At 44.7% G+C, this 24673-nt stretch overlaps 1 protein-coding gene and 1 pseudogene across 2 annotated transcripts in view; one reads left to right on the top strand and one right to left on the bottom strand.

The window, feature by feature from the left end:
• Positions 1 to 19846, bottom strand: part of farp1 (FERM, RhoGEF (ARHGEF) and pleckstrin domain protein 1 (chondrocyte-derived)) — a 478172-nt gene extending 458326 nt beyond the window's left edge. For both annotated transcript variants that reach the window (XM_070891767.1, XM_070891768.1), the window contains exon 1: positions 19571 to 19846. The gene's annotated coding sequence lies outside the window, so the exon portion shown is untranslated. The remainder of the gene's footprint in view (positions 1 to 19570) is intronic.
• LOC139275393 (U2 spliceosomal RNA) lies at positions 4544 to 4778 on the top strand (annotated as a pseudogene).
• Positions 19847 to 24673: the final 4827 nt, after the last annotated feature.

Genomic DNA, 24673 nt, shown 5'->3' with positions numbered 1-24673 from the left:
ATGCATATAGATTGGGCTAACCAAACTAGAAGCAATACGGTTGAGGAGGATTTCCTGGAATGCATAAGGGATGGTTTTCTAGACCAATATGTCGAGGAACCAACTAGGGGGAAGGCCATCTTAGATTGGGTGTTGTGTAATGAGAGAGGATTAATTAGCAATCTCATTGTGCAAGGCCCCTTGGGGAAGAGTGACCATAATATGGTGGAATTCTACATTAGGATGGAGAATGAAACATTTAATTCAGAGACCATGGTCCAGAACTTAAGGAAAGGTAACTTTGAAGGTATGAGGCATGAATTGGCTAGGATAGATTGGCGAATGATACTTAAGGGGTTGACTGTGGATGGGCAATGGCAGACATTGAGAGACCGCATGGATGAACTACAACAATTGTACATCCCTGTCTGGCGTAAAAATAAAAAAGGGAAGATGGCTTAACCGTGGCTATCAAGGGAAATCAGGGATAGTATTAAAGCCAAGGAAGTGGCATACAAATAGGCCAGAAATAGCAGCGAACCCGGGGACTGGGAGAAATTTAGAACTCAGCAGAGGAGGACAAAGGGTTTGATTAGGGCAGGGAAAACAGAGTACGAGAGGAAGCTTGCAGGGAACATTAAGACGGACTGCAAAAGCTTCCATAGAATATGTAAAGAGAAAAAGGTTAGTAAAGACAAACGTAGGTCCTCTGCAGTCGGAATCAGGGGAAGTTATAACGGGGAACAAAGAAATGGCAGACCAATTGAATAAGTACTTTGGTTCGGTATTCACTAAGGAGGACACAAACAACCTTCCGGATATAAAAGGGGTCAGAGGGTCAAGTAAGAAGGAGGAACTGAGGGAAATCCTTATTAGTCGGGAAATTGTGTTGGGGAAATTGATGGGATTGAAGGCCGATAATTCCCCAGAGCCTGATGGTCTGCATCCCAGAGTACTTAAGGAGGTGGCCTTGGAAATAGCGGATGCATTGACAGTCATTTTCCAACATTCCATAGACTCTGGATCAGTTCCTATGGAGTGGAGGGTAGCCAATGTAACCCCACTTTTTAAAAAAGGAGGAAGAGAGAAAACGGAATTATAGACCGGTCAGCCTGACATCGGTAGTAGGTAAAATGATGGAATCAATTATTAAGGATGTCATAGCAGCGCATTTGGAAAGAGGTGACATGATAGGTCCAAGTCAGCATGGATTTGTGAAAGGGAAATCATGCTTGACAAATTCTCTGGAATTTTTTGAGGATGTTTCCAGTAGAGTGGACAAGGGAGAACCAGTTGATGTGGTGTATTTGGACTTTTAGAAGGCTTTCGACAAGGTCCCACACAGGAGATTAATGTGCAAAGTTAAAGCACATGGGATTGGGGGTAGTGTGCTGACGTGGATTGAGAACTGATTGTCAGACAGGAAGCAAAGAGTAGGAGTAAATAGGTACTTTTTAGAATGGCAGGCAGTGACTAGTGGGGTACCGCAAGGTTCTGTGCTGGGGCCCCAGCTGTTTATATTGTACATTAATCATTTAGACGAGGGGATTAAATGTAGTATCTCCAAATTTGCGGATGACACTAAGTTGGGTGGCAGTGTGAGCTGCGAGGAGGATGCTATGAGGCTGCAGAGTGACTTGGATAGGTTAAGTGAGTAGGCAAATGCATGGCAGATGAAGTATAATGTGGATAAATGTGAGGTTATCCACTTTGGTGGTAAAAACAGAGAGACAGATTATTATCTGAATGGTGACAGATTAGGAAAAGGGGAGGTGCAATGAGACCTGGGAGTCATGGTACATCAGTAATTGAAGGTTGGCATGCAGGTACAGCAGGCGGTTAAGAAAGCAAATGCCATGTTGGCCTTCATAGCGAGGGGATTTGAGTACAGGGGCAGGGAGGTGTTACTACAGTTGTACAGGGCCTTGGTGAGGCCACACCTGGAGTATGGTGTATAGTTTTGGTCTCCTAACTTGAGGAAGAACATTCTTGCTATTGAGGGAGTGCAGCGAAGGTTCACCAGACTGATTCCCGGGATGGCGGGACTGACATATCAAGAAAGACTGGATCAACTGGGCTTGTATTCACTGGAGTTCAGAAGAATGAGAGGGATCTCATAGAAATGTTTAAAATTCTGACGGGTTTAGACAGGTTAGATGCAGGAAGAATGTTCCCAATGTTGGGGAAGTCCAGAACCAGGGGTCACAGTCTGAGGATAAGAGGTAAGCCATTTAGGACCGAGATGAGGAGAAACTTCTTCACCCAGAGAGTGGTGAACCTGTGGAATTATCTACCACAGGAAGTTGTTGAGGCCAATTCACTAAATATATTCAAAAAGGCGTTAGATGTAGTCCTTACTACTAGGGGGATCAAGGGGTATGGCGAGAAAACAGGAATGGGGTACTGAAGTTGCATGTTCAGCCATGAACTCATTGAATGGCGGTGCAGGCTCGAAGGGCCGAATGGCCTACTCCTGCTCCTATTTTCTATGTTTCTATGTATTCACTGGAGATTAGACGAATGAGAGGGGATCTCATAGAAGCATATAAAATTCTGATGGGACTGGACAGGTTAGATGCAGGAAGAATGTTCCCGATGTTGGGGAAGTCCAGAACCAGGGGTCACAGTCTAAGGACAAGGGGTAGGCCATTTAGGACTGAGATGAGGAGAAACTTCTTCACTCAGAGAGTTGTTAACCTCTGGAATTCTCTACCGCAGAGAATTGTTGATGCCAGTTCATTGGATATATTCAAGAGGGAGTTAGATATGGCCCTGACGGCTAAAGGGATCAAGGGGTATGGAGAAAAAGCAGGAAAGGGGTACTGAGGTGAATGACCAGCCATGATCTTATTGAATGGCGGTGCAGGCTCGAAGGGCCGAATGGCCTACTCCTGCACCTATTTTCTATGTTTCTATGCTTCTAACACAGCAACCAATTTGCAAACAGCAAGCTCCCACAAACAGCAATGTGATAATGAGCAGATAATCAGTTTTTTAGCGATGTTAGTTAAGGGATAAATATTGGCCAAGGCACCTGGGAGACCTTCCCGATCCTTTTCTGAAATAGTGCCATGGAATCTTTTATATCCATCTGAGAGAACAGACGGGACCTCAGTTTAACATCTCATCTGAAAGGTGGCACCTCCGACAGTGCAGTGCCCCCTCAGCACTGCACTGGTGTGTCAGCCTAGAAATTTGTGCTCAAGTCTCTGGAGTACGAATTGAACCCACAGCCTTCTGACTCAAAGGCAACAGTGCTACCCATAGAACCATGGCTGACACAGATTGTAGTAGACAAGGTCCACTTATAGAAACTGCTGTTGAGAGAGAAGATTGTTGAGAATGAACAATGTTAATTTGCCGATAACACGGAGAACGTTAATGTGTCCTCATGTTTCTCAGTTGTACCACGCTGACCCCTCCTGGGGATTCAAACAGGCACTATCCTTGTCTGGAGAACTCATAGTTCCACTCTGCAGCAAATCTGCAAGGCTTACATAAGAAACATAAAAATATAAGAAACTAGGAGCAAGAGTAGGCCATTTGGCTCCTCGAGCCTGCTCCGCCATTTAAAAAGATTATGGCTGATGTCATCATGGACTCAGCTCCACTTCCCTTTCCGCTCCCCATAACCCTTTACTCCCTTATTGCTCAAAAATCTGTCTATCTCTGCCTTAAATATATTCAATGACCCAGCCTCCACAGCTCTCTAGGGCAGAGAATTCCACAGATTTACTACCCTCAGAGAAGAAATTCCTCCTCATCTCAGTTTTAAATGGGCGTCCCCTTATTCTGAGACTATGCCCACTAGTTTTAATTTCCCTTATGAGTGGAAATATCCTCTTTGCAGCTTGTTGAGCCCCCTCATTATCTTATCTGTTTCAATAAGATCAACTCTCATTCTTTTGAACTCCAATGAGTATAGGCCCAACCTATCTTCATAAGTCAGCTCCCTCATCTCTGCAATCAACCTCATGAACCTTCTCTGAACAGCCTCCAATGCAATTATATCCTTCCTTTAAAACGGAGACCAAAACTGCACGCAGTACTCCAGGTGTGGCCTCACCAATACCCTGTACAGTTGTAGCAGGACCTTTCTGCTTTTATACTCTATCCCCCTTGCAATAAAGGCCAACATTGCACTTGCCTTCCTGATTACTTGCTGTATCTGCATACTAACTTTTTATGTTTTATACACAAGGATCCCCAGGTCCCTCTGTACTGCAGCATTTTTCAATTTTTCTCCATTTAAATTATAATTTGCTTTTCTATTCTTTCTGCCAAAGTGGATAACCTCACACTTTCCCACATTATAATCCATCTGCCAACAGTCTCTTCAACCGCAGCTCCAAACTCATGTCTTCTACCACCTAGAACAACAAGGGCAGCAGGCACATGGGAACACCACCACCTCCAAATTACACATCTTCCTGACTTGGAAATATATTGCTGGGTCAAAATCCTGAAACTCCCTCCCTAACAGCACTGTGGGAGAACCTTCACCACACGGACTGCAGCGGTTCAAGGCGGCGGCTCACCACCACCTTCTTGAGGGCAATTAGAGGTCGCTTCTCGGCCTTTTGGCTAAGATCATGCGTAACTGACCTGACAGGGGAGTAACCATGACCAGAAAGTGGTTCTCCCTGGATCAGGAAGGTGGTTCTCCTATGCTTTTTGGAAATAGGAGGTGGGTGGGGTGGCTTGACCCATCCACCTCCATGGAGGTGGGTGGGGGGCACACACCCACCTCCATGGCACGAACCTGGTATTGCAGTACTTCCAGGAACGGTGCAGTGGCTCTAGGCCTTTTGGCTAAGAGCATTGGTGCAGAGTGATCCTTGATGTGTGCAAGGTGACCTCTGGCGTTTGTAATCTGACAAGATGATCTGACAAAGAATTGGAAAGATTGGCAACGAATAAATTAAAAAAAAAAAAATGCTGGCCTTGACAGCGACGCCCAAATCCCATGAATTCATAAAAAAGTTCCAAGTGAGAATCAGGAGACTCCTCTAATATTTTCAGCGGTTAATTAATATATCAAAATAATTTGTACTGATTTATTAAAAAGTACGATATTTTCAGAGATTAAAAACTGCCATTTCACATTCTTGGAGTAACTTGTGATTGAGTATGATATCCAGGCAATTGAAAAGAAAACTTCTATGCTCTATCTAGTCTCTAATTGCTCTAAAGTGGTTTTCAATGTACCATTATCTGATCTACTTCATGAAAGTCGCAAACTACTCACCAACTTGTTGATAGAGTGTCTGAAATTGATCTACAATTAGTGTTCTGCTGTCCAGGCCCCCAAGCTCTGGAATTCCCTCCCTAAATCTCTCCGCTTTTCTACCTCTCTCCTCCTTTAAGACGCTCCTGAAAATCTTACCTTTCGGACCAAGCTTTTTGGTCCTAATATTTCCTTATGTGACTCGGTGAAAAATTTGGTCTATTAATGCTCCTGTAAAAAACCTTGGAACCTTTTACTACGTTAAAGGGGCTGCATAAATACAAGGTGGTGGTGTTGTAATACAGGAGCACCAAAGCTTTAAAGGGTAACATCTTCATGAAAAATGATTTGGGAAGAAAAAGTCAAGAATACTTGTCACAGAGAGGTCATGCACAAGAGGCATAATGAGATATTGGATTTAACTCACTCTCAAGGCCAACCTTCCAGCAACAAAGCAAAGCCAACCCAGGATTGCCTCAGCCTTTTAAGAATGAAAGGACTTGCATTTCTATAGCACCTTTCATGACCTCAGGATGTCCCAAAGCATTTTACAGCCAATGAAAAGCTTATGGAGTATCGTCACTGTTGTAATTTAGGAAAAGCAACAGCTAATTTGTGCACAGCAAGCTCCCACAAACAGCAACGTGATAATGACCAGAAAATCTGTTTTAGCTATGTTGTTTGAGGGATAAATATTGACCCCAGGACACTGGTGATAATTTCCCTGCTCTTCTTCAAAATAATGCCACAGGATCTTTTACGTTCACCTGAGAGAGCAAACGGGCCTCGGTTTAACGTCTCATCCGAAAGATGGCACCTCCAATAGTGGAGCACTCCCTCAGCACAGCAGTGGGAGTGTCAGTCTAGATTTTTGTGCTCAAGCCCCTGGAGTGGGACTTGGCCCCAGCCTTCTGACTCAGTGACAAGGGTGCTACCCACTGAGCCACAGCTGACAAATCTGGAATAAACAGCTAGTATCAGCAAGGGGGGACGATGAAACTACTGGATTTTTTTGCTCTAGGCTCTGGAGTGGGACTTGATCTCACAACCTTCTGACTCAGATACATCATCATCATCATAGCCAGTTCCTCGGAATCGAGGAAGACTTGCTTCCACTCCTGAAGTGAGTTCTTTGGTGGCTGTACAGTCCAATACGAGAGTCACAGACTCTGTCACAGGTGGGACAGAGAGTCGTTGAGGGAAGGGGTGGGTGGGACTGGTTTGCCGCACGCTCTTTCCGCTGTCTGCGCTTGATTTCTGCATTCTCTCGCCGTTGAGACTCGAGATGCTCAGCGCCCCCTTGGATGCACTTTCTCCACTTAGGGCGGTCTTGGGCCAGGGACTCCCAGGTGTCAGTGGGGATGTTGCACTTTATCAGGGAGGCTTTGAGGGTGTCCTTGTAATGTTTCCGCTACCCACCTTTGGCTTGTTTGCCATGAAGGAGCTCCAAGTAGAGCACTTGCTTTGGGAGTCTCATGTGTGGCATGCGGACTGTGTGGCCTGCCCAGCAGAGCTGATCGAGTGTGGTCAGTGCTTCAATGCTGGGGATGTTGGCCTGAATGAGGACGCTGATGTTGGTGCAGGGGATTTGTAGGATCTGGCGGAGACATTGTTGGTGATATTTCTCCAGCAACTTGAGGTGTCTACTATACATGGTCCAAGTCTCTGGGCCATGCAGGAGGGCGGGTATTACTACAGCCCTGTAGATCATGAGCTTGGTGGTAGTTTTGAGGGCCTGGTCTTCAAACATTCTTTTCCTCAGGTGGCTGAAGGATGCACTGGCGCACTAGAGGCGGTATTGGAGCTCGTCATCGATGCCGGCTCTTGTTGACAGGAGGCTCCCGAGATATGGGAAGTGGTCCACGATGTCCAGGGCCGCGCCGTGGATCTTGATGACTGGGGGGCAGTGCTGTGCGATGAGGACAGGCTGGTGGAGGACCTTTGTCTTACGGATGTTTAGCGTAAGGCCCATGCTTTCGTACGCCTCAGTAAATACATTGACTATGTCCTGGAGTTCAGACTCCGTATGTACACAGACGCAGGCATCGCCACGTACTGTAGCTCGATGACAGAGGTTGGGGTGGTCTTGGATCTGGCCTGGAGATAGCGCAGGTTGAACAGGTTCCCACTGGTTCTGTAGTTTAGTTCCACTCCAGCGGGGAGCTTGTTGACTGTGAGGTGGAGCATGGCAGCGAGAAAGATTGAGAAGAGGGTTGGGGCGATGACGCAGTCCTGTTTGACCCCAGTCCGGACGTGGATTGGGTCTGTGATGGATCCGTTGGTAAGGATCACGGCCTGCATGTCGTCGTGGAGCAGGCAGAGGATGGTGACGTACTTTTGGGGGCATCCGAAACGGAGGAAGACGCTCCATAGACCTTTGCATAGACCTCCATAGATGTTCAGCCATGAACTCATTGAATGGCGGTGCAGGCTCGAAGGGCTGAATGGCCTACTCCTGCACCTATTTTCTATGTTTCTATGTTTGCGATTGACAGTGTCAAAGGCCTTTGTATGGTTGAATAAGGCCATGTATAAGGGCTGGCGCTGCTCCCTGCACTTTTCCTGCAGCTGTCGCGCTGCAAAAATCATGTCTGTTGTTCCCCCGTAGGGGACGAAATCCGCACTGTGACTGCGGGAGGAGCTCCTCGGCCACGGGAAGAAGACGGTTGAGGAGGACTCTAGCGACGACTTTCCCAATGACTGATAGCAGGGAGATTCCTCTGTAGTTGTCGCAGTCGGACTTGTCCCTTTTTTTAAAGATGGTCACGATCACTGCATCTCTGAGATCTCCCGGCATGCTCTCCTCCCTCCAGATGAGAGAGATGAGCTTGTGTATTCGCGCCAGCAGTGCCTCTCCGCCATACTTCAATGCCTCAGCAGGGATTGATACAAGAGTGCTACCCACTGAGGGAGCAAACTGGACTGAGTTCCTGTCCTAAAGCAAGAATACCTTGGTCAGAGCCACGGCACAGGGCAGCAGCAAGAGTGAAAGCGGCTGGAGAGAAAATGAGGCAAATCGGGAAGGAGTGATTAGGTAACTGCCAAACTTGGTTTTTAAGGGCCTACAACAGATAGTCGGTAGAAAAAAGACTGATGTAGATAAAGAATTAAAGGGCATGGCAAAGGGGGAAAATAATGAAGAAAAAACTGAGGAAGAATTTGAGAGGGTGGTTATAAAATAGTTTTGAGAAATTAAAGCACTTCTGCTCTACACATTGGAAGAAAGAAAAGACAGACTTGCATTTATATAGCGCCTTTCACGACCACCAGACATCTCAAAGCACTTTACAGCCAATGAAGTACTTCTGGAGTGTCATCACTGTTGTAATGTGGGACGTGCAGCAGCCAATTTGCACACAGCAAGCTCCCACAAACAGCAATGTGATAATTACCAGATAATATGTTTTGTTATGCTGACTGAAGGATAAATATTGGCCAGGCCATCAGGAATAACTCCCCTGCTCCTCTTTGAAATAGTGCCATGGGATCTTTTACGTCTATCTGAGCGAGCAGTTTAATGTCTCATCCGAAAGATGGCACCTCCGACAGTGTAGCACTCCCTCAGCACAGCACTGGAGTGTCAGCCTAGATTTTTGTGCTCAAGTCCCTGGAGTGGGACTTGAACCCACAACCTTCTGACTCAGAGGTGAGAGTGCTGCCCACTGAGCCATGGCCATTACATAAAAGTGGTCAACATAAGGAAGGCGAAGGCGTGCTGTGTGCAAGGGGAAACACACGCTCTTACACATTTTACCTCTTATTTATACTACATGCCTCTTATTTAAACGGCAAGGGCACATCACATCATCATACAGAACAAACTGTGGGAAATTCAGGGCTGAAAATACAACTGAGCACAGGGAAACTGTGAAAATCCCACCTGGATGGCTGTACAGATTGCAAATGTAAACCCCAGGATGCCAACAAGCTTTTGCCCACCCTCCCCCCAAAATAATACCTCTCGCCTGTCTCAAATGTTAAAATAGCCTCAAGAAATATGAGCCTGTCCAAATCGTGTTGTGTGTTTAGTCACTCAATCCCTTTTCTTTCAGTGCTGTGCAGACACTGCAATGTGGGTTCTGGAATGCCAGCATTGTCGATAGCCCCTCATAACCGCAGTCAAACTTGTGCTTCGGAATTTGGATCGGTTGCGACTTCTCAGTGCAGTGCCAACAGTGTGGAGTTATATGCTCCAATTGTATTTATATTGTCTCGGCGCGCTTATCCACCCTTCCTATTGCAGCTGCCCACCTCGGAGGAATGGGAGATCCACCACAGGTGGCTAAAATAAACACCTGTTCAGAGTTGTAGGAGTCAGATGAGTCATTCAATACCTTCCCCAACCATCCCCATCCCCCCCTCCCACCCCCACTCCCAGTGTACAAAGTGACTTAGGATGGGTCTCTGTATAAATACCATGAGGTCACAGGTCATTATCCTACCCAAAATAGTGTGCAATGTAGGGGGTCCATTATTGATTGGGAAAGTATGTTCCCATCTTGCTGGGTGGCCCATGCACACGTTGCCGTCAATATGACTGTCTAAATCTTGTCCTTCACCCAACTGCATTGTTGTCTGTATTTTGTTTTGAGTGCGCAGCCCTTTTGTGCGAGCTTTGTGTGTGGAAACTGGCTGCCGCGTTTCCTACATTGCAACAGTGACCACAGTTCAAAAAGTACTTCATTATCTGTAAAGCGCTTTGCGGGGGGGGGGGGGGGTGAAAGGCGCTGTAGAAATGCAAGCTTTTCTTTCTTTTGAGCAATACAAACATGAGGTGTCCATTAATTGATGGGAGTTTTTGCAGATTTATACATTACAACAGCAACTACACTCCAAAAGTACTTCATTAGGATGTCCAGTGGTCATGAAAGGCGCTATAGAAATGCAAGTCTTTCTTTGAGTAGAATACATTCAATAAATTGCCAGAGACTTGAAACTCCTGCAATACTCCTTTAAGCAAATAGAGAGAAGTATGTATCAAAACAGACTTCCCCTTCTTCCTCCCCGGTAACAATTTTCCTCCCATTTCTCCCAAGACCTGCATTAAACCACATTGTATGGGGAATTTAAATTCAGTTAATTAAATAAATATGGAATAAAAAGCTAGTATCAGTCATGGTGACCATGAAACTACCGGATTGCTATAAAAACCCATTGGGTTTACTAATGTCCTTCGGGAAGGAAATCTGCCACCCTTATCCAGTCTGGCCTATAAGTGACTCCAGACGCACAGCAATGTTGGTTGGCTCTTAACTGTCCTCTGAAATGGCCTAGCAAGTCACTCAGTTCTCAAGGCGGCAGCTCACCACCACCTTCTCAAGGGCAATTAGGGACGGGCAATAAATGATATAGCTATGCTAGCAACGCCCACATCCTGTGAATGAATTAAAAAAAGTCAGCAACAGTCCACAAAATTGAAATATATAGGCACTTTAAAACTCAAATGAAGAAAAATATCACATGACAAGTTGGCCAAGATTTCTGGTACTGAAAGTTTAGGCTCATAACTTGTTTATTATCAGCTAAATGTAATAAATAACACACATTCCAGTATTTTATGTTGAAATAGGAATCTTAAATTTAGCAATTTTTATTAGCATCTTCAGAAAGCAGAGTTTGTGATTACGGAGGAATTAGTAATGGATCCGCTGTAGCTCAGCGAGCAATGCACCATCGGCTATGGTGCTACCACTATACAGATCGGGAAGGCTCCAGATGGATCCTGGTCTGTGCCAAGGGAGTTGATCTTGCTCAGGGTGGCAGTAGTTCAACAGAATTGGCCTCAACATCCTTGAACGGGGACTCAGGACTCGCTGACCCTGACATAGGAACACAAGAACATAGGACACTGGGGGAAGATGCAATCGCAGTTGATTTATGATTGCCACCACTCTCACGCTGGTCAAAGAGCCCATCAGAGTTCACGACTGAGGAACGGTTACCCAGGTGACGTGGTACGCGTGCTACATATATCCGTGGAACCATATCGCAGGAGAAGAGTGGAGTAGAAGAATTCTGAACTTTTTGCAGTAATGCTATTGCCATGAGATTCGCACTGAGTTTCAGTTGCTATCAAATGTCAAAATCTTTAACACTCAATCTGTGAATAAACAACTTGCATTTATATAGCGTCTTTAACGTAGTAAAGCATCCCAAGGCGCTTCACAGGAGCGTTATCAAATAAAATGTGACACAGAGCCAGGTAAGAACTCAGCCGCTCGAGCCTGCTCCGCCATTCAATAAGATCATGACTGATCTGCTACCTCAACTCTACTTTCCCGCCCTTTATCCATATCCCTGGATTCCCCTAATGTCCAAAAATCTATCTATCTCAGTCTTGAATATACTCAACGACTGAGCATCCTCAACCTTCTGGGGTAGAGAATTCCAAACATAAGGATGTAGTGGGACAGGTAGCCAAAGGCTTGGTCAAAGAGGTTGGTTTTAAGGAGCGACTTAAGGAGGAGGAGAGAGAGATTGAGACGTTTAGGGAGGGAATTCTAGAGATCAGTTCCTCGGCAGCTGAAGGCACGGCCACCAATGGTGGAGCGATGAAAATCGGGGACGCGCAAAAGGCCTAAATTGGAGGAGCACAGAGATCTCAGCAACAACAACTTGCATTAATGTCCTCAGGTGCTTCACAGGAAGGTTATCAAACAGAATTTGTCACTGAATGACACAGAGATATTAGGACAGATGACCAAAAGCTTGGTCAGTCGATTATCCAATATAAAAAAAACTAAGGACAACACAATTTGGCCAGATGTTTTTCCCCCTTTAAGTCACCATAGATCATAAGTCCTAAGAAACAAATTAGTATAGTCCTCTTCAAGGACTGCAGGACTCAAAGTTTTGCCGTTAATTTCTCCTTCTCTCGAGGCCCTTCATTCTATTAACTGTTTCCAGTTTTTATGGTGTTACCACTGGGAGATGTGCAAAGCAGTTTAGGACTAAATTGCTTCCTTTACATAGAATTACCATAGAATATACAGCACAGAAACAGGCCATTCGGCCCAACCAGTCCGTGGTCCACTGGCACCTCCTCCCATTCTTATCTATCAGCATAACCCCCTATTCCCTTCTCCCGCGTATGCTTATCTAGCTTCCCCTTCCGCTGTGGCTCAGTGGGTAGCACACTCACCATGGAGTCAGAAGGTTGTGGGTTTGAGTCCCACTCCAGGGACTTAAGCACATAAATCTAGGCTGACATTCTAGTGCACTGCTGAGGGAGTGCTGCACTGTCGGAGGTGCCATCTTTCAGATGAGACATCAAACCGAGGCCCCGTCTGCTCTCTCAGGTGGACAATATTTATCCCTTAATCAACATCTAATACAGAAGATCTGGTCAGTATCACATTGCTGTTTGTGGGAGCTTGCTGTGTGCAAATTTGCTGTCACATTTCTTACATCACAACAGTGACTACACTTCAAAAAGTACTTCATTGGCTGTAAAGCAGTTTGAGACATCTGGTGGTTGAAAGGTGCTATATAAATGCAAGTCTTTCTTTTTTTTCTTTTTAAATGCATCTGTATTATAAACCCTTCCCTTAAAAAAAACATTCATTCATTCAGTTTGCCTCATGTCTTTCTACATCATGCACCAGTCCTCAGTCAAGAGGATGGAAGGCTGATTACTCCAATGCCGCTATTGAACCAGCTGATGGAACGCAAGTAGGAACAGACTTTCCCCTCCAATCCCTCTCTCTGACGAGACTCTTAGCTCTACTCTGCGCCTCACAGCACAGTTGAGATCAGAAACTCACAGGGAACTGTGGATAAGAACTTTTATATTGCCCTCACCTCAACAATAGTGAAGCATCAACATGCTGTGTCAACCTATTTTTAAGAAGAAATTCTATTGCACATTTTATTACAATTATATACTGTGCGCAAAGTTTTAAGAACATAAGAAATAGAATCAGCTGTAGGCCATTTGGCCCCTTTTGGTCTCAACTCCACTTCCCTGCCTGTTCCCCATAACTCTTGACTCCCCTATAGATCAAAACAGTCTATCTCAGCCATGATTATGTTCAATAACCCCAGCTTCCACAGCTCTCTGGGATAGAGAATTCCAAAGATTCATGACAGTCTGAGGCAAAATAATGGGACTAAAGGCATCCTCGGGTCTTAAAAGAAGTGGCTGCAGAGACAATGGATGCATTAGCTGCAATCTACCAAAATTCCCTGGATTTTGGGGAGGTCCCAGCAGATTCGAAAACTGCAAATGTAATGCCCTTATTTAAAAAAGGAGGCAGACAAAAAGCAGGAAACTATAGACCAGTTAGTCTAACATCTGTCGTTGGGAAAATGCTGAAGTCCATTATCAAGGAAGCAGCAGCAGGACATTTGGAAAAGAATAATTCAATCAAGCAGAGTCAGCATAGTTTTATGAAAGGCAAATCATGTTTGACAAATTTGCTGGAGTTCTTTGAGGATGTAATGAGCAGGGTGGTTAAGGGGGAACCAGTGGATGTGGTGTATTTGGATTTCCAGAAGACATTCGATAAGGTGCCACATAAAAGGTTACTGCACAAAATAAAAGTTCATGGGGTGGGGGTAATACATTAGCATGGATAGAGGATTGGCTAACGAATACAAAACAGAGAGTCGGGATAAATGGGTCTTTTTCTGGTTGGCAAACAGTAACTAGTGGGGTGCCGTATGGTTCGGTGCTGGGGCCTCAACTATTTGCAATCTATATTAATGACTTGGATGAAAGGACCGAGTGTAATGTAACCAAGTTTGCTGATGATTCAAAAATGGGTGCAAAACCAAATTGTGCGGAGGACACAAAAAATCTGCAAAGGGATATAGACAGGCTAAGTGAGTGGTCAAAAATTTGGCAGATGGAGTATAATGTGGGAAAATGTGAGGTTATCCACTTTGGCAGAAAAAAATAGAAAAGCAAATTATAATTTAAATGGAGAAAAATTGCAACGTGCTGCAGTACAGAGGGACCTAGGGGTCCTTGTGCATGAAACACAAAAAGTTAGTATGCAGCAAGTAATCAGGAAGGCAAATGAAATGTTGGCCTTTATTGCAAAGGGGGATAGAGTATAAAAGCAGAGAGGTCCTGCTACAACTGTACAGGGTATTGGTGAAGCCACACCTGGAATACTGTGTACAGTTTTGGTCTCCGTATTTATAGAAGGATATACTTGCATTGGAGGCTGTTCAGAGAAGGTTCACTGGGTTGATTCCGGAGATGAGGGGGTTGACTTATGAAGATAGGTTGAGTAGGTTGGGCCTATACACATTGGAGTTCAGAAGAATGAGAGGTGATCTTATTGAAACTTATAAGATAATGAGGGGGCTCGACAAGGTGGATGCAGAGAGGATATTTCCACTCATAGGGGAAACTAAAACTAGGGGACATAGTCTTAGAAAAAGGGGCCGCCCATTTAAAACTGAGATGAGGAGAAATTTCTTCTCAGAGGGTTGTAAATCTATGGAATTCTCTGCCCGAGAGAGCTGTGGAGGCTGGGTCACTGAATATATCTAAGGCGGAGATAGACAGATTTTTGAGCTATAACGGAGTAAAGGGTTATGGGGAGCGGGCAGGGAAATGGAGCGGAGTCCATGATCAGATCAGCCATGATCCTATTGAATGGCGGAGCGGGCTCGAGGGGCCAAATGGCCTACTCCTATTTCTTATGTTTCTTATAAGGTTTCTGTGTCGTTTTCTGTATCTGCCACCCTCTATTTAATTAGAATGTCGTCCATTCTTGATGCTTTTCATCATTAATGCCCATAGCATATTGTCAAAGATGAGCTCATTAGTAGTTTGACTGCACTTGTGGGAAATACTCCACAGCTCACTGTGCTTAAGAATTATGACTCTTTTGCATTAAATCCAGAAATGTACAATATTCTGTGCTTGGTAAGAAAACTGTGGTGGGACATTTAAATTAAAACATTAATATTCCCTGCACAATATTTGGAGACACGTCAAGCTGTGTGCAAGAAATACAGATGCCAACAGCTACCCAGATAGACTGAATGAGCTGGGTCTCTTGTACTTTAGAGAAGTGCAGGTTTGGGAGTGATTTGATCGAGGTTTATAAATTTATGAACAGACTAGATTGTGTTTATGTGGACCAAATTATTTCAACTAAATAGGATTATGGAAGCCCAGGAGTTACGTTTGCAAGTTACATAGAATGTATAGCACAGAAACAGGCCATTCAGCCCAACTGGTCCATGCCGGTGTTTATGCTCCACACAAGCCTCCTCCCACCTCTTCATCTCACCTTAGCAGCATATCCTTCTATTCATTTCTGCTTCGTGTACTTAGCTGGCTTCCCCTTAAATGCATCATACTATTATCCGCAACCACTCCCTGTGATGCGAGTTCCATATTCTCACCACTCTCTGGGGAAAGAAGTTTCTTCTGAATACCTAATTGGATTTATTAGTGAGTATCTTATATTTATGGCCCCTAGTTTTGATCTTCCCCACAACTGAAAACATCTCTACTTCTTCCCCATCAAACCCTTTAATAATTTTAAAGAGGTCTATCAGGTCACCCTCAGCCTTGGCTTTTCACGAGAGAAGAGCCCCAAGCCAGTTCAATCTTTCCTGATAGTCCTGGTATAATCCTTGCACGATACCAGAACTGAGAAAGAATATACCTTTCTTCAGAGCTTCTATATCATTTTTATAATATGGAGACCAGAACTGAGCACAGTACTCCAAGTGTGGTCTAACCAAGGTTCTATACAAGTTTAACGGAACTTCTCTGCTTTTCAATTCTATCCCTCTAGAAATGAACCCCAGTGCTTGGTTTGCTTTTTTCAGGGCCTTGCTAACCTGCGTCGCTACCTTTAGTTATCCAAGGGCAGTTGGATGTTAGGCCGATCAATTTTCCCCCAGAAAGTAGCGGACCCGTGGAACAGGCTGCAAGCTCATGCGGTGAATGCTGATACACTGTGTTGCTTCAAGAAAAAAAAAGACTTGCATTTATATAGCGCCTTTCACAACCATCGGACGTCCGAAAGTATCCCACAGCCAATGAAGTACTTTTGAAGTGGTCACTGTTGTAATGTGGGAAATGCAGCAGCCAATTTGCGCACAGCAAGCTCCCACAAACAGCAATGTGATAATGACCAGATAAACTGTTTTTGAGGGATAAATATTGATTCATGACACCGAGGAGAACTCCCCTGCTCTTCTTTGAAAGAGTGCCATGGGATTTTGTACATCCACCCGAGTCCCTGGCATGGTACTTGACCCCACAACCTTCTGACTCGGAGGCGAATGTGCTACCCACTGAGAGCTAGACCTGCTTCTGGCCGGGCAGTGATCACCTTGTACAAGAGGTAAGTATTCAGTAACGTACATCAGGCCCAATGTTATCTCCTGGACTAGCTTTGATCAACTAAGAATTTTCCAGTTTGTCCCCTCCCCTAATTAGCCTGTGTTTAATCTGTTCTTTTCTGGCTTTCCCAGGAGGGTGCATAACTCCAGGTGGGGTGGGGAGTGTCTGATGCACAACCCTCACAACTGTGTGGGACAGGGTGGATGGACCAGTGGGTCATTTCCTGTTCCTTCATTTTCAGATGTTCGCAAGTGCATTTAATGGTATCATTTTTTCCACTGAAACAATTATATTTTGTTGGATCTCTATTGGGGTTGTGATAAGAGGCACTAATATGCAAATATGTGCCTCATTCTTAAGTGCATATGTTATGTCAATTTTTGAAATCACATTGTTGATTTTGAATGTTTCGATGAACCTTTTCCTACTGTAATTCAGTCTCTTTATTTAGGTTGATTGTGCGTCAATAGACAAATGACGTTGGTACAGAGCAAAGCAAGCTCATTCTCCCATGCCTTTGTTACCTCTAGACTTGACTATTCCAACACACTCCTGGCTGGCCTCCCACATTCTAATCTACGTAAATTAGAGGTGATCCAAAACTCGGCTGCCCGTGTCCTAACTCACACCAAGTCCCGCTCACCCATCACCCCTGTGCTCGCTGACCTACATTGGCAACGCCTCGATTTAAAAATTTTCATCCTTATTTTCAAAATCCCTCCATGGCCTCGCCCCTCCCCATCTCTGTAATCTCCTCCAGCCCCACGACCCCCTCTCCCTCTCCTCCTAATTTTCTATGATTCTATGATTCTGAACCTTTTCCTATTGTAATTCAGTCACTTTATTTAGGTTGATCGTGCGTTAATAGACAGTGATGTTGGTACAGAGCAAAGCAAGCTCATTCTCCCAGTATTTGTGTGGTGTTTGAAAAAGATTACAGAACTAAACTACAAATGGCACTTAAAATTTAGTGGTTTAAAACAAACAACAAATGCTGAAAATCCAATAGAAAAATACAAATATATAGGTGAGTCTATCTGCTGCTGTAAAGGTACAAGGCAGATTAATGTTTTAGTTTGGACCTCAAGTTGAAAGGTCTACATCTCCAACCTAATTGGTCTGTTACGTGTTTCCAAACAATTTCTGTTTTTATGTACATTATTAAGGCATTTATATAGCTTCTTTAACGTAGTAAAACATCCCAAGGCAATCACAGGAGTGTTAACTAATAAAATTTGACACTGACACAAGGAGATATTAGGATAGGTGACCAAAAGCTTGGTCAAAGAGATAGGTTTTAAAGAGTGTTGTAATGAGGAAAGAGAGGTGGGGAGGGTAGGGGCAGAGAGGTTTAGGGAGGGAATTCCAGAGCTTAGGGCCTCGGCAGCTGAAGGCACGGCCACCAATGGTGGAGCAATTAAAATCGAGGATGCACAAGAGACCAGAATTAGTTGAGCGCAGAGATCTGAGGGATGTAAAGGCTGGAGGAGGTTACAGATTTAGGGAGAGGGGCGAGGCCATGGAGGGATTTGAAAACAAGGATGAGAATTTTTTAATTGAGGCGTTGCCGGACCAGGAGCCAATGTAGGTCAGCGAACACAGGGGTGATGGGTGAACGGGACTTGGTGCGAGTTAGGATACAGGCTGCAGAGTTTTGGATGAACTTAAATGAAATTGCTTTAAATTTCCGTCAACGTGAACACAGTACGATAAATATATACGAGGAAGGAAGCATGCTAGATGCGCCATTAACATTCAGAATGAATTGGAAAATTCCAAGTCATATTATTTTGTGGAATTAAAATCAGAAGCCCTGACGGGGTCACTTGGTACTGAGGTATTCTGCTAACTTTTAAGTGCCAGTTGTAATTTTGCTCTGTAATCTTTCCTAGACACCTCACAAGCACAGGGAGAACTTGCTTTTCACTGTACCAGCTTCACTCATCTAATAAAACCCATTACCTTAACAGCATGAATGAATTACTGTAACAAAAGGCTCCAAATCAAGCATGTGATTTCAAAAATTGACGTAACACATGTACTTAGGAACGAGGCACATTATTTGCATCTGAAGCCCATCAGAACCGCGACAGAAATCCAACCAAAAATAATTATACCACTGGGGGAAACAAAAGCATTAAATGCACTTAACTGCCATCGGATTTTTATGGTATTTCTTGCACACTTGACATGAAAACATATGTCTCTAATTGTTTGCAAATATTGCACAGGGGATGTTCCCAAACAGAAAACACAGTCTCACTAAAGATAAATATAGTCTATTTAAAAAAATAAAGGTATGGAAAGATCAGTAGATTCCTCGCCTACTAGCTCGGATTTCCCTAGATTCATATTTTTTCTGGTCTATCACCCCGTGGGATCTAACCTTTTTGCAGGGTCGGTTCAAGCACAGTTCAAAACGAGTTTTGTCTCTTAAAAACACTGCCATTATATATGTAAAAAAAAAGCTATCCTCTTTTTATGACACTGGAGCTGATCAAGGTGCCACAGAAAGACCAATGGGATCTGGAAACGTTTACAATCCTTTAAACCTCATTCCCACTCCTTTAAACCTCATTCCCACTGAAACTTGATCCAGAGAAGGGAACGGGGAGGAAGCAGTCCTTAACCACAAAAGCTGGAATTGGGGAGGAGGGGAAATCTTGACAATTAAAAACTTTGTGAGTTAATTTCCGAAACCCCCCACAATTACTCTTTTTTTTTTAAAAAGGAGATCAAAACAATTCCAACCTTCTGCCCGACACATGACAAGGATCAAAGGTAGAGCTTTTTGTAGAGCTCAGGCCGAAACAAAAAGAATTGTTAGGAGGTCCGCTGCAGACACTGGGAGTAAATGGGGAGGGAGAGGAACATGCAACACTCAGCGCTGTTGGGGTCACCTCCAGCCCAGGGTCTGGGAGCCCCACTCAGCCCCGCCCCTGAGCCCCAGATCTCGTACAACCCCAATGACCAGCTCCTCCAACACGTCTCTACCCCAGTGTGTGCTTCGACCCCACCGGCCGCCCGCAGTTCAAATCCAAGCTCACCTCGGCAATTGCAATCCTCTCCTGGGCTCTGCTCTTGGCGCCTTCTTTTTTTCTTGCCCCCTCCCCCCCCCCTCCTCCCGCAATGACTGCAAGAAGCTCTTGGGTTTTGGGGGACAGGGTTGGGTCTGGTCAGAGAGGGGGCTTCAGATGTTCAAAGAGTAGTGGTGGTGGTGGAGAAGGAGGCGGAGGAAGACGAGCTCCAGGTCGCCATATCCCAACTGCTCAGAGATGTGAGCTTCACATTTGCGGATTGAGTGTGTGCATGAAGAACAGCGCCATCCCTACCAGACTTGGAACAGCAGAAGCGCCGCCCAGCTCAACACCACAACTTACTGGTGAACAAGAGGAACATTCAATCAATCGTTCAGGTCCAAAGAAATACTTGCATTTCTATATCGCCTTTCACAACCTCAGGACCTTCCAAAGCACTTTACAGCCAACGAAGAACTTTTTGAAGTGTAGTCATTGTTGTAATATAGGAAACGCAGCAGCCAATTTGTGCACCGCAAGATGCCCCAAACAGCAATGTGACAATGACCAGATCATCTGTGATGTTGAAAGAGGGATAAATATTTGCCACACCACCAGGTATAACTCATCTGCTCTTCTTCAAAATAGTGCCACATGATTTTTTTAAAAGTCCCACAGAGCAATGGGACTAGCCAAGTGCTCTTGCAGAGAACTGGCAGACTCAACGGGCGGAATAGCCTCCTTGTATGCCGTAACCATTCTATGATTCTTTACGTCCACCTTAGAGAGTAAATGGGGCCTGGTTTAACGTCTCATCTGAAAGACGGCACCTCCGACAGTGCAGCGCTCCTTCTGTATTGCACTGGAGTGTCAGCCTAGATTTTTGTGCTCAAGTCTCCGGAGTGGGATTGAACCAACAACCTCCTGACTCAGAGGTGATGGTGCGCCCCACTGAGCCGTGGCTGAGAGAGTACTGAAGGATACAAGAATGGCAGTGATCGGAAAGTATGCAAGGTGGATTGGACTCAACAAGGAAAGTAGATAATCAACCTAATTACAGTCTTTAAAAAAAGTGAATTCGTTAAAGTTACTTTTCTCTTTTTTTGCCTCTCCCAGGAGATTATATGCATGGGAAGTGTCTCGTCAGGATGCTCTGACCATCATGGGATGTGGGGCAGGCTTGATGGACCAACTGGTCTTTTCCTGACCCTCAATTTCATATGTTGGAATCTCTAATTTAGTTGCTCATGGACAGTTGAACATGACAGTTGAGGCATTGCTTTATAGGCAGGAGTCATATGCTATGCAACAAAAAGCCTGTTACATAGCCTGGTGGAGTCCGTGTTCCACGTTTAGGGTGCGGGAGGTTGCAGCCCCTTTTCCACTGTTTGAAGGGGCTGCTCCTCGATTTCTGGCTGCACATCAGGCCTATGCTCCTGATCTTTGGGAACCCGGTGCAGAGGGGAGCGGGTAGGTCGGAGAGTCTCCGTGGGGGAACTGCTCCCAGGCCTGGCCAAGGTGACCATGAACAGGTCTAGGCAACAGGCGGTCGAGGGGCTCATTTGGCCAGACTGCCTGCCTCTCTCTCTTCTGTGGCTACATTTACACACGGGTGGCCCTACAGGTGGAGCACGTGGTACGGTTGAGGACTACCACAACCGGTGAGCACCAGAGGGACTGGAGTGCATCACCACAACAGGGAATCAAATTTTAAATCGGATTTATTAAGGTTCCTTTTAACGGTTTTTTGTTCATTTGTGGGTTCTGGTGGAGGGGCACATGTTTGAAATCGATTTACAAGTCATCGTATTTAAAAGAGAAAGCTGGTGCATAATAGAAGTAAGTTATATAATAGTCATTGCTAAGCTCTTCTACAGCTGACAGGAACTGAGTACTACAGTAGTAAGCACTTGTAAAGATGAGTTAATCTGGGCCAGTCAGCACTAATTTCCAAAAGACAGGTGGTGCTTAACCAACCTTGTAGAATTAATGATAAAATAATAGAGGAACCATAGAATCTTGCAGCACAGAATGAGGTAATTCAGCCCGTCGTGCCTGTGCCAGTTATTTGAAAGTGCGATCCAATTAGTCCCACTCCCCCTGCTTTGTTCCCCACAATCCTGCATATCAGTCCTCTTCAAGTACATGTCCAATTGTTTCCTGAAAGGTAGGGAATTCCAGACCTTAACTGAGAAATTTTCTCTCTAATTCTTTATCTCTGACCTTTGGTTACTGACCCACTTGCCAAATGAAACAGTTTTTCCTTACTTGCTCTATCAAAACCCCTTGTAATTTTGAACACCTCTATTGGGTCTCCCCTTAATCTTCTCTGCTCCAAGGAGATCAATCCCAACTTCTCCAATCTCACCGCATAACTGAAGTCCCTCATCCCTGGTATCACGCTGGGAAGGATGAGGGAAATGCAGTGGATGTGATTTATATGGATTTTCAAAAAGAATTTGATGAGTACCTACATAAGAGAGACTTTATGTCAAAGATAATGGCATGTTGAATTAAGAGGGATGTGACCACAAAGAGAGAGATCATTAGAGGGCAGAAGGTAAAGAGTTGGGGTAAAAATAAGTTTTACAGACTGGAAAGATGTGGTAAGCGGTGGTTCGACAGGGTTTTGTGTTGGGGCTGTTATATGCATAAATGATCAGTTTAGAAATTAAATAAAATATCAAAATGTGCCAATGACAATATTTGGGGCATGGCAAACTCAACTAACTCCACCATCTTCCACCCTCCATAAACTTGAGTTCATCCAAAACTCTGCTGTCCGAAGTTGCACCAAGTCCCATTTTCCAATCACACCTGTGCTCACTGACCTACATTGGCTCCCAGTACAGCAACACCTCAAATTTAAAATTGTATTCAAACCCTTCCATGGCCCCACCCCTCCCCATCTCTGTAACCCACCACAATCTTTGTGCTCCTCCAATTCTGGACTACTGTACATCCCTGATTTTCATCGCTCCACAATTGGTGCCCATTCCTTCAGCTGTCTAGGCCCCAAACTCTAAAATACCTCCCTAACCAACTTTGCCTCTCTCTCCTCCTTTAAGACGTTCCTTAAAACCTCTCTCTTTTACAAGCTTTTGGTCACTTGCCCCAGTACCTTCATATGTAGCTTGGTGTCACATTTTATCTGGTGTACAAGATTTTAGTTAGGCTGCAGGAAGAATATAAATCAATTTAAAAAAAAAGTGAAGTACATTTTTAATCATATATACACATTTAGTAGGACGTTACTAGAGATGAGGGGTTACAATTAGAGATTTGAGAAATTAAGGGCTTTATTCACTACAACAGAGAAGGAAAAATTAAGGGATTAGCTGATGCAGGTTTTCAAGATTATGAAGGATTATTACAAGGGTAAATAGTGAGATGGTACAAATTTAAGGTAATCACAAAAATTATTAATGGGACCATTAGAATCTTTAAGAATGTGGTAAGAATGTGGAATTCTTTGCTACGAGCAGAGTCCATAAGTTCTATTAAGAGGGAACTATCTGGATGTTTAGAAAAATAAATATTAAAGTGGAACGGTCACAGGATTTAGAGGTGCTGTCAAGAGTAATCTTGAGGAATTGCTACAGTGCATCCGGTAGATAATATATCCTGCAGTGACAGTGTTCCAGTAGTGGAGGGGATGGATCATAACAACTTGTATTTATATAGTATCTTTAACATAGTGAAACGTTCCAAGATGCTTCACAGGAGTATAGAGATAAAAATGTGACACCGAGCCACATAAGTAAAAATTAGCACAGGTGACAAAAAGCTTGGTGAAAGAGGTGTTTTAAGGAGTGCCTTGAAGGAGGAAAGAGGTAGCGAAGTGGAGTGGTTTAGGCAGAGAGTTCGAGCTTGGGGCCTGGGCCACAGATGGCACGGCCACCAGGGATGCTCAAGGTGGCTGAATTAGAGGAGCGCAGACATCTGAGGGTTGTGGGAGTGGAGGAGATTAGAGATAGGGAGGGGAGAAACTATGGAGGGATTTGAAAATTAGGATGAGAATTTTGAAATCGAGGCATTGCTTAATCGGAAGCCAATGTAGGTCAGTGAGCACAGTGCCGATGGGTGAGCAGGACTTGGCGCAAGTTAGGACACAGGCAGCTGAGTTTTGGATCACCTCTAGTTTACATAGGGTAGGTGGTGAGAGGCCAACCAGGAGCGTGTTGCAAGAGTCAGGTCTAGAGGTAACAAAGGCATGGATGAGGGCTTCAGCAGCAGATGAGCTGAGGTGAGGGCAGAGACAGGCGATGTTACAGAGGTGGAAATAGGTGGTCTTAATTATGCTGTGGATATGTGGTCGAAAGCTAATTTCAGGGTCAAGTATGACACCAAGGTTGCGAATAATCTGGTTCAGCCTCAGACAGAAGTTGGGGAGAGAGACGGAGTCAGTGGCTGGGGAAACGGAGTTTGTGGCGGGGACGAGAAACAATGGTTTTGGTCTTCCCAATATTCAATTGGAGAAAATTTCTGCTCATCCAGAACTGGATGTCGGACAAGCAATCTGACAATTTAGAGACCGTGGAGGGGTCGAGAGAAGTGGTATTGAGGTAGAGACTTAAGTGTCATCAGTATACATGGATAGAGTCCATTGGCTAAGGTACCAGTCAGACTGACCTGCCCTCGATGGTGTCAAGCTTTTTGTGAGTTCTTCCATCTGCATCCATCCATGTGATCAGCAAATATTCCAGCACACTCCTGACTTAAGCCTTGTAGATGTTGGAGAGGCTTTCAAGGGTCAGGGAGATGAGTCAAGATGCCCAACACCTAACCTTTTCCCTGCATTTGTAGCTACGTTTATGATCGGCTGCTTCAGCCAAGCTTCTGGTCAGTGACAACCTCCACAATGTGGATAGGATGCTGTGACACCCATCTCTATCTCGCCACCATCTTGTTTGACCCCTCCATTGCCTCAGTTGTCAGACTGCTTGGTCGACATCCGATGCTGGATGAGGCAAAATTTCCAATTAAATCTCATGAAAACCAAAGCCATTGCCTTTAGGCCCCATCCCAAACTCGTGTTTCCTAATATCTTCCATCCCCGGCTCTGGGCATGTCTCAGGCTGAACCAGACTGTCCACAATCTCAGCGTCCTATTTGACCGAGCTGAGCGTTGAA

Source organism: Pristiophorus japonicus, chromosome 10 (assembly GCF_044704955.1).
Source record: "Pristiophorus japonicus isolate sPriJap1 chromosome 10, sPriJap1.hap1, whole genome shotgun sequence".
NCBI classification, from domain to species: domain Eukaryota; kingdom Metazoa; phylum Chordata; class Chondrichthyes; family Pristiophoridae; genus Pristiophorus; species Pristiophorus japonicus.
Note: the sequence above shows the minus strand (reverse complement) of the source record. Positions and strands in the feature narration are given on the sequence as shown.